General features: G+C 37.0%; 1 protein-coding gene across 8 annotated transcripts in view; it reads left to right on the top strand.

The window, feature by feature from the left end:
* Window positions 1–17184, top strand: part of KIZ (kizuna centrosomal protein) — a 131508-nt gene that overhangs the window by 53387 nt on the left and 60937 nt on the right. The window lies entirely within an intron of this gene.

Genomic DNA, 17184 nt, shown 5'->3' with positions numbered 1-17184 from the left:
TTTTTAATTGGATTGATTTTTTTATTGAATTTAAAGAATTCTTTACATATTTTGGATACAAGTGCTTTATGAGGGAGATAATGTATTTTGTTCATACTTTCTCCCAGTCTGTGGCTTGTCTTTCCATTCTCTTAATAGTGCCTTTTTCAGTACAGAAGTTTTTTTGTCTTTGTTTTTTGTTTTCTTTCTTCTCTCTCCCAGAGTGGTGGATCCCAGCAATGAGTGCTGTCCCCTCCAGGACTGCAGGGCCTAGCTAGTTGGAGCCCCTGCCACCATCTTGAAGCCCCCAGAAGTTTTTTACTTTAACAAAGTTAAACTTACCAATTTTGTTCTTTCATTGTGCTTATGCTACTGTATCTAGAAACTCACCACAAAATCTGAGGTCACCTAGATTTTCTCCTTTGTTATCTTCTAGAAATATTATGGTTTTGCAGTTTACATTTAGATATGTGCTCCATTCTGAGTTAATTTTTGTAAAAGGCAAAATGTAAATTTCCAGATTCATTGTCTTTTTGCATGTGGATGTCTTATTTGTTCCAATACCATCTGTTGAAAAGATGATCCTTTTTCCATTAAAGAATTGAATAGTTTGGTGGGTCTATTTCTGGGCTTTATATTCTAAGCCATTTATTGTTTACCAGTACCACGCTGTATAGTAACTTTATAGTAAATCTTGAAGTCATGTAGTATCAGTCCTTTTACTTTGCTTTTCTTCAGTACTGTGTTGGCTCCATATAAACTGTAGAATTAATCTGTCAGTATCCAGAAAGATAACTTGCTGGGCTTTTGATTGATATTGTATCGAATCCAGAGTTGGGATTCAAAGGGGCACCTGCCTGTCTCAGTCAGTAGAGCATTTAACTCCTGATCTCAGGGTCGAGAGTTTAAGCCCCATATTGGGTGTGGAGCCTACGAGAGAGGGGGGGGGGGTGGGGAAGGAAGGAAGGAAGGAAGGAAGGAAGGAAGGAAGGAAGGAAGGAAGGAAGGAAGGAAGGAAGGAAGGAAGGAGAAAGAGAAAGAAAGAGAAAGAGAAAGAACGAGCAAGAGCTGGGAATTCAAGTTGGGAAAAACTGACATCTTAACAATGTTGAGACTTTCTATGCCTGAACATGGAATATCTCTTCATTTATTTTAGTTCTTTGATTTCTTCAATCAGTTTTGTAGTTTTCTTCTTGGAGTTCTTCTTCTACATATATACTGTTAGATTTATTATTCTTAAGTACTTTTCTCTTTTTTTTTGGTGCTAACGTAAATATAGTGTGTTTTTAATTTCAAATTTAAATTGCTCATAAGAAAGCAATGGACTTAAAATAATTTTTTACATTCAATTTAATTAACTTATTCTGTATTATTAGTTTCAGAAGTAGAAGTCATTGATTCATCAGTTGCATACAACACCCAGTGCTCATTACTTCAAGTGCCCTTTTTAGTGTCCATCACCCAGTTAACCCCCACCCACTTCCCTCCAGCAACCCTTAGCTTGTTCTTATAGTTAGGAGTCTCTTATGGTTTGCTTCCCTCTGTTTTAATATTATTTTATTTTTCCTTCCCTTCCCCTAGAAGGAGTGAAATCATGGTATTTGTCTTTCTCTGACTGACTTATTTTGGTTAGCATAATACCTTCTAGTTCCATCCACATTGTCCACATAGTTCCATCCACATTCATATGTGCAAATGGCAAGATTTCATTCTTTTTGATGGCTCAGTAATAGTCATATATATATATATGTAATAGTCATATATATAATGAATATATGTATATGAATATAATGAATGAATGAATATATATGTATTCATACACACACACATGTGTGTGTGTGCGCGCGCGTGCATGTGTGTGTATAGTATCTCCCACATCTTCTTTATTCATTCATCTGTCAGTGAACATCTGGGTTCCTTGCATAATTTGGCTATTATGGACATGGCTACTATAGGCTTTGGGGTGCATTTTGAATCACTATGTTTGTATCCTTTGGATAAATACCTAATAGTGCAATTGCTGGGTCATAAGGTAGCTCTTTTTTTTAACTTTTTGAGGACCCTCCATACTGTTTTCCAGAGTGGCTGCCCCAGTTTGCATTCCCACCAACAGTGTAAGAGGGTTCCCCTTTCTCTGCATCCTTGCCAATATCTGTCATTTCCTGACTTATTAATTTTAGCCAATCTGACTGGTGTAAGGTGGTATCTGATTGTGGTTTTGATGTGTATTTCCCTGATACCGAGTGAAGTGGAGCATTTGTTCATGTGTCTGTTGGCCATTTGCCATTTGTGTTCTTTGGAAAAATGTCTGTTCATGTCTTCTCATTTCTTGACTGGATTGTTTGTTTTTTGGGTATTGAATTTGATAAGTTCTTTATAGATTTTGTATAAAACCCTTTACCTGATATTTGTAAATATCTTCTTCCTTTCCATATGTTGCCTTTTAGTTTTGTTTCCTTTGCTGAGAAAGCAGTTGACTTTTGCATATTAACCTTATATCCTGCAACATTGCTATAATTATTATTAGCTCCAGGAGTTTTTGTTGTGATTCTATGTTGGGATTTTCAACATAGATAAGAATGTCCTCTGTGAACAAAGACAGTTTTGTTTCTTTCTTCCCAATCTAAATGCCTTTTATTTTCTTTTTTCATTTGCTAGGATTTCTAGTACAACGTTGAATAGGAGTGGTGAGACGAGACATTCTGGCCTTGTTGCTGATCTTATGGGGGGAAAGCATTTAGTTCTTTGACATTAAATATAATGTTCACCATAGGGTTTTTGTTCTTTATCTGCTGAAGAATATCTGTTCTTTATCAAGTTGAAGAAATTCACCTTTATTTTTGGTTTGCTGAGAGTTTTATCAATGAACAAGTGTTGACTCTTGTTATATGCTTTTTCTGTACCTAATGGTAGAATCATATGATTTTTCTTCTTTACCTTGAGATCTGATGGATTACATTCATTTATTTTCTTTTTTTTTTTTTTAAGATTTTTATTTATTTACTCATGAGAGACAGAGAGAGAGGCAGAGACACAGGCAGAGGGAGAAGCAGGCTCCATGCAGGGAGCCTGACATGGGACTCGATCCTCGGTCTCCAGGATCACGCCCTGGACTGAAGGTGGCGCTAAACTGCTGAGCCACTGAGGCTGCCCACATTCATTGATTTTCAAACGTTAAATCAGCCTTCTGTGCTTGGAATAAAATCCAGCTGGTCATGCTGTGTAATTTTTTAATATATTCTTGGATTCAGTTTGCCAATTTTTTTGAGAATTTTTACATCTGTGTTCATGAGAGATACTGATTTGTAGTTTCCTTTCTTATAATATCTTTATCTAATTTTGGTGTAAGGGTAATGCTAGTTATGAAGTGTTCTTTTGGCTTCTATCCTCTGAAAGAGATTGTAGAGAATTGGTATAATTTCTTCTTTAAATGTTTGGTAGAATTTGCCAGTGAACCAATCTGGCCCTGGTACTTTCTGTTTTGAGAGATAATCAGTGATTAATTCAATTTCTTTAACATGTATAGTTCTATTCAGATTATCTCTTTCTCTTTATGTAAAACTTGGTAGATTGTGTCCTTCTAGGAATTCGTTCATCTGAGTTATCAAATTTGTATAGAATTATTTATACTATTCCTTTATTATGTCTTTAATATACATGGGATCGATAATGATGGTCTGTCATTCATTCATATGTGAATTTTCTTTTCTTTTCTTTTCTTTTCTTTTCTTTTCTTTTCTTTTCTTTTCTTTTCTTTTCTTTTCTTTTCTTTTCTTTTCTTGGTTAGCCTTGTATTATTGGTTGAATGTGTGTGTTCCCCCCAAATTCATATTTGGAAGCTCCAATGCTACAAGTGACTGTATTTGGAGATTGGCCTGTGAAAAGGTGATTTAGGTTAAAAGAGGTCACAGAAGAGAGGCTTTAATCCAGTAAGGATGGAGCCCTTACAAGAGGAAAAGACACCTGGCTAGAGGTTTATCCATTTTGTTGGCTTTTCTCTTTTCAAAGAAACCGTTTTTGTTTTGTTGATTTCCTCTATTGTTTTCCTGTTTTCAATTTCATTAGTTTCTTTTGTAAATTTTATTATTTCTTTTCTTCTGCTTACTTTGGAAAGTTTGCTCTTCTTTTTTTCTTGTTTTTTAAGGTGAAAGTTTAGATTATTGATTTTAGACTTTTCTTCTTTTCTAATATATATGTTCAGTGCTGTAAATTTCCCTGTAAGCCCTCCTCTTGGTACATCCCACAAATTTTGATAAGTTGTGCTTTCATTTTCACTTGGTCAAAATATAATTTACTTTCTCTTGAAACATCTTCTTTGGCCCATATGTTCTTCAGAAATGTGTATATTTAATGTCCAAATATTTTGAGACATCCTATGTTTCTATTATTGATCTTTGGTTCCATTCCATTCTGGTCTGAAAGTATACTTTCCATGAATTCTGTTCTTTTAACTTCTTTGGGGTTTGTTTTATGGAACAGAATATGGTTTGCCTTGGCAAATGTTCCATGTGAGCTTGAGAAGAATGTATATTTTGCGGTTGTTGGATGGCGTATCCTTTATACATCAATTAGATCAAGTTGACTATGGTGCTTTTCACTTCAGCTATATCCTTGCTGCTTGTTTTACATGCTGGATATGCCAGTTACTGACAGAGATGTGTTGAAGTGTCCACATGGTGGATTTGCCTGTTTCTCCTTGTAGTTCTATCATTTTTATATAGGTATTTTGGTGCCCTGTTGTTAGGTGCATACACATTAAGGATTTTTATGTGATATTCCTAGGAAATTTTTTTTTTATATTTACCCTATTTCATGTTCTCTGAGCTTCCTGGGTCTGTAGTTTGGTATCTGTCATTAACTTTGGAAAATTTTTAGCCATTATTATTTCAAATATTCCTTCTACTCCTTTATCTTCTTATTCTTCTGATATTCCCATTATTTGTATGTTATACCCTTTGTAATTATCTCACAGTGGAATTATAGAACATGATTATTCTTCCTTTTAATTATAGTTCCCTAACTGAAAATCATGTTCTATAATTCCATTTTAATTCAGCCAAAATATTTTGAATGCTTGTTAGGCCCAAAATTCTGTATCGTGCAGTGTGGAGTTGTAGCAATTTAAAATATGACCACAAATTCTTCAACACTCCTCTTGTCAAAAGATGGGGTCTCTGTGCACTTCCCTTGAATCTGAGTGAGCTTATAAACTACTTAACTAAATAGAGGATGGTGGAATTGATGCTTTCTGACTTTGAAAGTTAAGTTATAAAAGGCCATGCAGTTTCTGTCCTGTTTGCTAGACCTTGTTCTGGGAACCCTGAACCAATATGTTAGAAGTCTGACTATTCTGAGGCTGCTGTGCTGAAGAAATTATGTGTAGGTACTCTATAAACTGTGATCCCTGCTGGGCCAGTCCTTCCAGATATTTCCACCAAGGTGCCAAACAGGTAGTGAAGCCTTCTTGGACCCTCCTTACAAATGTATCCACCAGCAAAACATCACTAGCCATCCTCTCTCAATTAACACATGAAATAGAAGAATCACACAGCCAAGGCCTGCATGATTTCTTGATCCACAGAATCATCACATATGATAAAATGGTGGCTGTTTTAAGCTACTAAGTTTTGGGGTAGTTTGTTCAGTCTATAGATAACTAATAAAGGACTTTGTTCATTTTACCTTAAATATTTACCTTGTGCCTGCTTTGTGCCAGATACTAGTTTGCTCATATGGTACTTGTGATCATGCAGGTAAAGGGGAGGAAGATACAATAAACTTACAATCTATGTAAAAAGTATTGTGAGAAAGAATAAGCAGGTTATGTTTATAAAAAAAAGGCATAAATGCAATTTATATAGGATAATCAGGGAGAGTCTTTCTGGTAAGATGCTATTTGAATAGTGATCGAAAGTAAGTGAATGAGTAAGCCACATTAAGTTGTACTCATACCTTCTCTATCACTTAACCTGCTTTATTCCTTGTCACCTTAATTTTCATCCTGGTATATTTGTTTATCAATTTATATTTCCTTTTTCCCCTTCAATATCTGGGAGATGTATGAGAAATATCTTGAGGATGAGCATACCAGGTAACAGGAATGAAAAGTAAAAAGGACCTCAAGTGGGAGCATACTTCAAGTGGGAGCATACTTGATGTTTCTAGGAAAGGCACAAAATCCCATGCAGCTGGACCAGAAGAGGTGGGAGGAAGGCAGGACAAGGAGTGAAAAACGTATCAACAGGCCAAATTATGAAGGGTCTTATGAGCTATAGGAAGAACTTTGGATTGTGCTTTAAGGGAGATGAAGAATCATGCTGACTATTTAATGGAAAGTGAACTATTAGGGGAAGGATGGGAATAGGGAGATGTTTGGAGAATATTATAGCGATCCAGGGAGAGATGGTAGTGCTTTGACTGGGGTAATAGCTGTGAGAAGTAGTCAAATTTTGGAGATATATGTGTGTGTGTGTGTGTGTGTGTGTGTGTGGTGTGTGTTAAAAAAGAAAAAACACATGTAAGATGAGTTTTACCCTAACATTTCTTAAGACTTTATTTTTATAGAATAATTTTAGGTTCACAACAAAAGTGAGAGGTAGATGCAAAGATTTCTCATATATCTTCTGCCACCACATATAGCTGTCTCATTATCAACATCTTGTACCAGAGTGGTATGTTTGTTACAATTGATAGACCTTCACTGATTGATTATGATCACCCAAAATCCATAGTTTCCATTATTAGTTCACTCTTGGTATTGCACATTCTGTGAATTTGGATAATGCATGATGACATGTGTCTATCATTATAGCATCATAAAGAGGATTTCCACTGCACTAAAAATTCTCCATGCTCCTCCAATTCATACTCCTACCCCTGCTCCCTGGTTAGTAACTGCTGATCCTTTCACAGTCTCGATAGTCTTACCTTTTCTAGAATGTCATATTCTTGGAATCATACAGCTTGTAGCCTTTTCAGATTGGCTTCTTTTACTGGGTGGGAAATAGGCCTTTAAGGTTCCTCCATGTCCTTTCTGTGGCTTCATAGCTCATTTTTTTAAAGTGATAAATAATATTCATTACCTGGATATATACTATAGTTTTATATCCATTCTCCTATTGAAGGACATCTTTGTGGCTTCAATGTTTTGGAAATTATGAATAAAACTGATATAGACATCCACATGTAGATTTTTATGTGAATATAGTTTTCAACTCTGGGTATATACTAAGGAGTACAGTTGCTAGACTATATACTAAGACTATGTTTAGCTTTGTAAGAAGCCGCCAAACTGTCTTGCATAGTGGCTTTTGTATTCCCGCTGGCAGTGAATAAGAATTCTTGTTGCTTAAGAGCCTTGTTAGCATTTATTAGTTTTTCTTTTTTGTTTTAGCTATTTCAATAGATCCATAATGATGTATCATGTTGTTTTAATTTGCAGTTCCCTAGTGATATTGAGCATCTTTTCATACATTTACTTATTATATGTGCATCTTCTTTGGTGAGGTGTTTGTTCAGATCTTTTGCCCATTTTTAATTGAGTTGTTCATTTTCTCATTGTCCATTTTTAAGAGCTCTTTGTATATTTTGGATTTAAGTCCTTTATCAGATGTGTCTTTTGTGAATATTTTCTCCAAATCTGTGCTTGTCTTCTCATTCTCTTGATATTACCTTTCTGCAGAGCATAGTTTTTGCTTATGATGAGATCTAGCTTATCAATTATTTCTTTCATGGATCATGACTTCGGTGTTGTATCCAAAAGGTCATAGCCATAACCCAAGATCATCTAGGTTTTCTCCTATGTTCTCTTTCAGAAGTTTTATTATTTTGTGTTTTATATTTAGGACTGGGATCCATTTTGAGCTAATTTTTATGAAGGATATAAGGTATGTTTCTAGATTCATTTTATTTATTTTTTGCTTATGGATGTTGTTTTAGCACCATTTGTTGAAAAGTTAACATATTTTTAAGTGTACCATACAGTATTGTTGACTGTACACACAATGTTGTATAACATATCTCTAGAACTTTTCCATCTTGAAGAACTGAAACTTTATGCTCATTGAACAGCAAGCCCCACTGACCTCTCCCCCAGCCCCTGAAGCCACCATTCTACTTTCTGCTTCTGAATTTGACTACCTTAGATATCTTATATAAGTGGATTCTTATATATATCTTATATAAGAAATCTGATAGGATTTCTTTCTTTTAATGACTGAATAATATTCCATTCTGTATGCATACTAGATTTTCTTCATGCACTCACCTGTCTAGGACGCTTAGTTTTTTTCTACCTCTTGGCTATTGCGAATAATGCTGCAATAAACATGGGAATGATGATCTCTCTCTGAGATCCTGATTTCAGTTCTTTTGGATAAATACCCAGAAGTGAGATTGCTGGATCATAATGTTCTATTTTTAGTTTTTTTAAGGAACTTCCATACTGTTTTCCATAGTTGCAGCAACATTTTATACTCCTATCAAAAGTGTACAAGGACCTAGTTTCTCTATGTCCTCACCAACACTTATTATTTTCTGTTTGTTCCCCATCCCCAACAAATAATGGACATTCTAACAAGCACTGAAGTGATATCTCATTGTGCTTGATTTGCAATTCCCTAATAATAAGTGATGTTGAACATCCTTTCATATATCTCTTGGTTATTTGCATGTCTTCTTTTGAGAAATATCTATTCAGATTTTTTGCCCATTTTTTAAGGGGGTTGTTTGTTTTTTGCAGTTGAGTTGTAGGAGTTCCTTATATAGTTTTGAATATTAATCCCTTATCATATATGTTTTGCAGATATTTTCTCCCATTCCATAGGATACTTTTTCACTCAGTTGGCTGTTTCCTTTGCCATGTAAAAACTTTTTAGTTTTACATATTCCTGCTTGTCTGTTTTTGTTTTTGGTGTCATACCCAAGAAATAATTGCTAAGACGAATGTTAGGAAGCTGTTATATGTTTACTTCTGGGAGCTTTACAGTTTCAGGTGTTATGTTTACATTTCAATATATTTTGAATTGACTTTTGTGTGTGGTATAAGATAAGGGTCCAATTTCATCCTTGCTTGTGGATGTCCAGTTATCCCATCACCATTTGTTGAAACTATCTTTTCCCCATTGTATATTCTTGACCAAAGATGAATTGACTCCATCTGTGTGGATTTGTTTCTGGGCTCTTTGTTCTATTCCATTTGGTTATATGTCTGTGTTTCTGCCGGTACCATACAATTTTGATTACTGTAGCTTTGTAATATGCTTTGAAATCAGGAAGTGAGAGTCCTCTGGCTTTTTTCTTTTTCCTCTGTATATTTTGGCTAGTCAGTGTCCTTTGTAGTTCCGTATGAATTAAGATTGTTTTTTCTATCTCTGTAAAAAAATGCCTTAGGATTTTGATAAGGGTTGTATTGAATCTATAGATCATTTTGGGTAGTATTAACAATATTAAGTCTTCCAACCCATGAGCATGAGATGTCTTTCCATTTATTTGTGTTTTCTTTAATTTCTTTCAATAGTGTTTTGTAGTTTTCAGTGCATGGGTCTTTTGCCTCTTTGGTTATGTTTATTTCTAAGTATTTTATCTTTTTGATTTCTGTTGTCAGTGGGGTCTATTTAATTTCCTTTTTGAGTTTTGTGTTATATAAAAAGTGAGATTGATTTTTATATGTTGTTTTTGTATTCTGCAACTTTACTGAGTCATCAGAGTATAAATGCATTTTTAAATCATATACCCCGAAACCATTAAGGAGTGATTATAATTAGGAAAACAGCCCAAGCTTGACTCCATATTCGAGGTCAGGAAGATCAGAAGGAACCATCAAAGGAGTCTAAGATAGGCTGCATGAAGAAGGAGAATTGAGAAGTTGTGCTGTAGATGCCAAGTGGAGTGTTTCAAGTCGGATTTAGAAAGATTGAGTAACCTTCCCCGTCACAAAGCTAGTTAGAGATACAGCTAGTATCCATACTGATAGATGCCAGAATTCATGCTCTTAATTTCTGTACTGTCACCCACATTGCAATCATAATGCCTATGGTATCATCAACTCTGTGCCAGGCAGCATTAGAACAGCTTTGTAATAACCCATTTATTCCTGTTATCATCACCATTTTACAGAGAAGGAAACAAACAGAGGTTGTGTTCAGTCACACTGCAGCTCAGTGAACTTTGAACTCAGCTGCCTACTTCCATAGTCTGCAGTCCTAACTGGTACCCTGGACTGTTTCCCAGTAATCCTCTCCTGCTTAAATAACTGGAGTGTCATCAAGGATAATATTTCATAAGGTTGAATAAAAAAGTTCAGGGAGCAAATTATTTTTTTAAAGATTTTATTTATTTATTCATGAGAGAGAGAGAGAGAGAGGCAGAGACACAGGCAGAGAGAGACGCAGGCTCCATGCGGGGAGCCCAACGTAGGACCCGATCCCGAGACTCCAGGATCGTGTCCTGGACCAAAGGCAGGCGCCAAACCGCTGAGCCACACAGGGATCCCCTCAGGGAGCAAATTAAATTCTTTAATTAGAAAAAGAAAACTAAGCTATGGCAATTTGACCTTTTACTCTGTCCATACTGATTTTTGTGCCTTCCAGTCTCAAATAAGCTAATGAAATGCTGTGCCCTTCTTCATACTTGAACAAAGTACTTGCAGAGTTGCTGTGTTCTTCCCCACCCCACCTCCCCTCCCCCTGCCCCAGAGCAGGACTGAAAGCAAAATGTAATGCTCTATTTTAGGTTAAGTAACATGAAAGCTTTAGTTTCTCAAGGTCGCAAAGATGTGATCACATAGATTGAATATCATCCAATGATATTAATTTAGCCCCTCTTCAAAGTTAGACACAGGAAGGAAGTTCTTGTATCAGAGAAAGATTTGCTACTGGAAATCACATTGTCAGGAATCAGATGTTATAACTGTTCCTTTAGAATTTACCCTCAATTCACTTTAAGAGGAGCTGGAAACATATTGCTTCAGATGTAATGATGCCTTCAGATACCTTTTCTCACTTTTTTTTTTCTTCACTACTGTCATTTGTTTTTCTTGGGCATGATCTCTCACCCTCAGTGCAGGTGGCCCTCTGAGCTATTTCTTGCCACCCCCACAGATTCTGGCCTTTGTTCCCAAAGTAAGGTTGTGCTTTACACTTCTGGAAAAATAACCCGGTGCCAGCAGGTGGGGCCATCGGTGTATCTTCTTCATGTTATACTTGACACATCATTCCCCAGTTTTGCCTTTTCTTCTTCAGTTTTGCAAAAGGTAAATTTCTCTTGTTACAGCTAACTTATTTTTATCTGAAATATCTGAGACTTTCCTTATCTCTACTTTGGTTAAAACTTAAAAAGTCCAGAATCAGGTTTCCAAGATGGCAGTAGTTCTGAGACATGATTATTAGCAAAATAGACAGTAATCACAATCATTGTTACCTGGTGTCTGTGCAAGAGATTTAAAAAACAAGCAAACAAACAAACAAACAACAACAAAAAAAAAAAACCCCACAACTCCGTTGACCATTTTGCACCTGATTCCTCAGCTTTTGCAAGCCATCCCACCCTAGCTGCTGGCCTGGGTCAGAAGAGGTGAGTGACCTGTAGCAAAGACAGGCTTGGGGAATACTGAGAAGCCCTTGTGAAGGTTACAGCCTGAAGGACTTCTTTAAACATTTTTTGCAAGACAGGTCTACCAGTGAATATTCCATCAATTTTTGTTTGATTACTTATTCCATTTCTTAAATGCTCACGTATATATTTATGTTTTCATTCATCTCAAGTCAATTTGCAAATGTATACTATACTAGAAATAGATCCATTTTCTAAGTTCTCAAATGTGTGGGTCTATTTTATATTTTAGAATTTCTACCATGTCAATAATTATGCTCCTTTTCTCATTCATAAGTTTATGTCTGCCCTATTTTTTTTAAATCAGTCAACCCTGCATGAGATGTCTATTTTATTAATTTCTTCAAATCAGATTTGATCCCACCTATTGCTTTTTAAAAATCTTATTAATTTCTATTATTATCTTCATTATTCCTTTATTTCTTTCCTTGGAATTTATTATGTGGTTCTTTTTCTAAGGCATTAAGCTTCCGCCTAAGTACTGCTTGATTTGTACCCCACTGGTTTTGACAAGTAACACTATCAATGTCATTCAGTTTTAAATATTTTAATGTAATTATCTAAATGTTTCTAAATAAGTATTAAACTTTCTTCTTTAACATAGGCATTATTGAGAAGTGATTTTTTTTTTAAGTTCTTAAACATTGGCGGAAAGAGGCATTATCTTTTTATTTTAGAGATCCAGTTTTATCACAGTCTTGGCAGAGAATGTGCTCTGAACAGCATCTGCTCTTTGGCCTTTGTTGATTGGCCATAGTAATGGTCAGTTTTTATAAACACTCCTGTGTGCTTGTAAAGAATGTCTATCCAATTTTTTGTGAGGTGTAGAGTTCTGTATGTTTCCGTTAGCTCAAACTTATTAATTACATAGTTCTAATCTGTGTATTCACTAATTTTTGATCTATGAGTTACTGACCTTTAAAAATCTACTGTTAACCTATTTTTACATTCTTCCTGGATTATATAAGTACCTTAAACACTGTACCCCCTTTACTCCCTGTGTGTCTATTTTCTTTTGTTTCTTTTGGTTTTTAATAACTGTCTTATTTTTCTCAAATCTCTAGTAATTTTTGAATAGCTATTATATGGGAGCATTTTCAGAGTGATTTCAGACCTAGGAAGTTCTCTGAAGAAGATTTACCTATGCTTCTGGCAGGTGTCTGGAGCAGAAGCAATCTTGGATTCTTTCATCCAGGTATGAGGATTTTGATGGCTTGGAACCAGACTTTGGTCCCCTTGATTACCAAACTATTCTGTTTCACCCTTATCTGCAAAAAGTAGCCCTTTAAGGTTCCAGTTCAAAGTGTGGATGACTTATTAGGGTTCCCTTCTTTAGTAGACCTGAACATCAGTTTTTATTCTCCCAACTCTGTGAAGTTGTCTGAGCTCTGCTTAGCTTCTCAGGCTCTCAGCCCCCTCTTCTGGAATTGACACATGCTCTTCAAAGAAAAGTGGCCCCACATATTAGGTTCATTTCTTTGAATTTCCTTTTTCTATATTTTGATCTTGTAATTCTTCATTACCTCTCTAATGCTATCAAGGAGATTTTTCAAATATGTTTTTGTTCTTAGTGCAAGGCTTCACGTTCATTACCTAGGATGCCATTAGGAGAAGCTGAAGTCCTTGTCATATGCACTTTTAAAAATAAATTTTAGGGATCCCTGGGTGGCGCAGTGGTTTAGCGCCTGCCTTTGGCCCAGGGCGCGATCCTGGAGACCCAGGATCGAATCCCACGTCGGGTTCTATCAAGAAGTGGTATCAGCACTGGAAGCTTGCCCTGTGTGCCCTCTCCCTTCTCCCTCATCATCACTTTCACTGACTGCTGCTTCCTTTCTGAAGACCAAGGAAACCAGATATCACTGGGCCCCTTTTGGTTTTTTTCTTTTTAAGATATTTATTTATTTGACAGTGAGAGAGAAAAAACACAAGTGGGGGAGTGGGAAAGACAAGGGGAGAAGCAGGCCCCTCACTGAGTAGGGAGCTCGATGCAGAGCTCGATCTGAACTGAAGGCGGACACTTAACCCAACTGAGCCACCCAGGCACCCCATCATTGGGTCCCTTTTAATTATAAAATGCATAGTTTTGGTCAAGGCCTTCCTAATTTGGGTTGCCTTTTCCCTTTTAAATCTGTTACTTGGAAGGTTTTCTTCCCTTCCATTTTATCTTTCTTCCCTGTATGAGTCCTCTCAAGTCTTCTAACAATTTGTCTTTTTAGAATGCACACAATACTTTCTTGTTTTCCTGTATGCGGTTACTAGAGAGGCTTCTAAATTCATGACTGTCTTTTGACATGTAGAATATGCTATTTCAGAATGTTGTTCTGTTTTATACCCATTTACAAAAAAATCATCCAGAATATGAACCTGTTTCTTTACTTTTATTTCTCCTGTCAGGCAAATGCTCTCTCTAGTCCCCTTTCTTTAACTACGGATGATCACAAGAAATAAATCAGGAATGCACTTATTTGGTTTAGAGTTTTCTCTTGCTCTCTGCCTGCTGTAGACATGTTTGAAATCACAGAAGGCATGGCAGAGCCATGACCTCTTGTGGTTATCATCTTAGATCTCCTTTTGGCTGGTATTACAATTGACTAACTGAACTTGACTTCTAGTTCTCACCACTGTATCAGATTAGTGTTCTTCAGCTCTAGCACCTCATACAGTGGCTGCCACATGTTGGCATTTGATACTTAATTAGTTAAAGGCAATGTGACATGGTGGTTCTAGAAGTCAAGATGCAGGGACATCATGAGATGAAACAAATGGCCAACTTGTTTTTCTTTTTTTTTAAATTAATTAATTAATTAATTTTTTGTTTTGTTTTGTTTTTGTTTTCTTAAGTTAGAAACGAACTTGTCTTCTGTCTTTCTTACTTCTGATTATTGGCAATTTGATAAATTCATTTCCTAGCATCAAAGAGTCAGAATCATGACAAAGGGGACATTTCATTTTACTTAACATTTTTCATTGAAAAGTGTTGGATAAAAAAAAAAAAGTGTTGGATATGATGCACTCACTGTAAGTATAGTTTGTACTTAACATCAGTATATAAGGTCACTGCAGAGCCCCAGAATTCTGGGAGTTCAACAAGGAAATCATCATCAAAATAGGTACGACCAGAAGTTTTTCTAAAAAATGGGATACTTTCCAGAAAAAAGATATGGGTATACCTCATTTTATTGTGCTTCACTTTATTGCACTTCTGCATTTTTTACAAATTGAAAGATTAAGACTTCAGTGGGAAGTACCTGCAGATGTGGTGGAAACAGCAAGAGAACTAGAATTAGAAGTGGGGCCTGGAGATGGGGCTGACTTGCTGCCATCTCATGAGAAAACTTGAACAGATGAGAAGTTGCTTCTTATAGATGAGCAAGAGTAGTTTCTTGAGATGGAATCTGCCCCTGGTGAAGATGCTGTGAAGGTTGCTGAAATGACAACAGAGGATTTAGAATAGTACATAAACTTAGTTGATAAAGCAGTGACAGGCTTGAGAAGATTGACTCCAGATATGAGATAGGTTCTCCTGTGGGTGAAATGCTATCAAACAGCATTGCCTACTACAGAGAAATTTTTCATGAAAGGAGAGTCAATTAACACATCAAACTTCATTGTTTTATTTTAAGAAATTGCCACAGCCACCCCAGCCTTCAGCAGCCACCACCCCAGTCAGTCAGCAGCCATCAACATAAAGGTGAGACCGTCCGCCAGCATTAAAGATTATGATTCACTGAAAGCTCCAATGTTGGTTAGCAGTTTTTAGCCATATTTTTTAATTAAGTTATTTACATTGCCTTTTTAGACATAATGCTATTGCACACTTAATAGACTACAGTATAGTATAAAGATAACTTTTATACGTACTGGAAAATGAGAATATTCATTTGACTCACTTTATCCTGTTATTTGCTTTATTGCAATAGTCCCTTTGTTATGATGGCCCAGTACCGAACCCACAATATCTCTGAGGTTTGCCTGTAATCACGGCTGAAAAGTTATCATAAAGGAAAATCATAGACTAATCAGCTGTGGGAATCTCTCTGAAGCAAGCACATGTGAGCAGCTAGAACAGGGTCAGCCTCCAGCCCAGGAAGAGAAAGGCTCAAGGCAGAACCGGGTAGTTTGATTTCCAGTACAGATGTGGGGAGAGGCAATGAGTCCAGGGGACAACAACTTGGGAGGTGTCCCTTGGAGTGGGACAGTGGTGTTTTATCACACTTCACTTGACCTACCTGAAATCCTTTTATTTTGTTAGAGTGTGGCTTAAGGTTGTTCTACGAATTTGATATGCTAATATTTATAATAATAGTGATAATTTCTATTACGTTTGAGCGCCATGCCAGCCACTCTATAGACATTATGTCATTCATGACAGCAGTCCTATGCAGTAGACGTGCCATTACCTGCATTTTACTGATAAGGGGACCCAGAATCTCTGCAGGGACTGCGTTCCACGAGACGCCTTCTCCTACACTCTGGAAGGGCAGGTGAGCCAGGCTGGCTTTCTACTTTTATGGCTCCAGAGCTCCCTCTTCTGTGGTTCTCCCATAATGTTTCTAAGTGTGGCTTCTTACTTTCTTGGATCTCTTGCCTCTTTCCCCTATTCCACTTTAAGTGGAAAGATTCCTTCTTTCTTATTGTCTCAGTTCAGCTCAATTTAGGACTCGCTTCCAGCATTTTCTTCTCAGGGCTGAACTCCGCTGAGAGGGCACTTAGACTAGTAAGGTCCTAGAGTCACAGGGCCTGCACTGCTGCTGCTGATCCTGCCCCCACGGCAGCCTTTGTGTTCTCATCCTTGAAATGGACCTGCAGACCCCCTTTCAGATGGGCTGCTGTCCTTCCAGTGAGAGAACCACCTGCCGATGTGGAGGTTCTCATGTTCTAGGGAACATCTTGTGTCCCTTCACTGTCCCCCCACTTGCTTCTGCACAGTCGCAGATGTCATGGTTTGGATTGCTATCAGGAGTTAGTCACACTCCCTCATATTTTGTCATCTAATGGTTTGCTCTCCTAATTATTCTCTTTTATTTTATAAGGGAATTCTGAAAAGTTTTTTTAAAAGACCATGCTGTACTATTTTCTTTTTACCATTTGATATTTCAGTAAATTACAACAAATGGAGTGGTAAGATACCATGCCGCAGCTCTCTGGTAGCCAAACAAAAGATGGAGGCTGGGGGGGAAGAGGAGAGAAGGGAAGGAGAGAAGGGGAGGAGAGAAAGACAGATGAGGGAGGCTAGTGAGAGAATGTAGCAGACCTACACCTGTTCCAGGGAGGGAACAACAGTCAGGCCAAATCCTGCTAGGAATGTAGCAAAACTAGACCTCAGAGACCGAGGTCCTTTCCATTTCCTTGCTCTGTTACCCCCAGTGCTAGCCTCATCCTAAGGTCAGGAGCAAGATGGCTGCAGCAGTGCTATTATGGACTGAATTGTGTCCCCTCAAAAGTCATGCCAAAGCCCTCACCCCCAATTTGATGATATTTAGAGACAGGATCTTTAGGAGGTGTTAGAGTTAGATGGAGTCATGAGGGTAGGGTCCTCATGATGGGAGTAGTGCCCTTATAAGAAGTGACATGAGAGAACTTCCTTTCTGTCTC

The sequence above is a fragment of the Canis aureus genome, chromosome 26, assembly GCF_053574225.1.
Source record: "Canis aureus isolate CA01 chromosome 26, VMU_Caureus_v.1.0, whole genome shotgun sequence".
NCBI lineage: Eukaryota > Metazoa > Chordata > Mammalia > Carnivora > Canidae > Canis > Canis aureus.
Note: the sequence above shows the minus strand (reverse complement) of the source record. Positions and strands in the feature narration are given on the sequence as shown.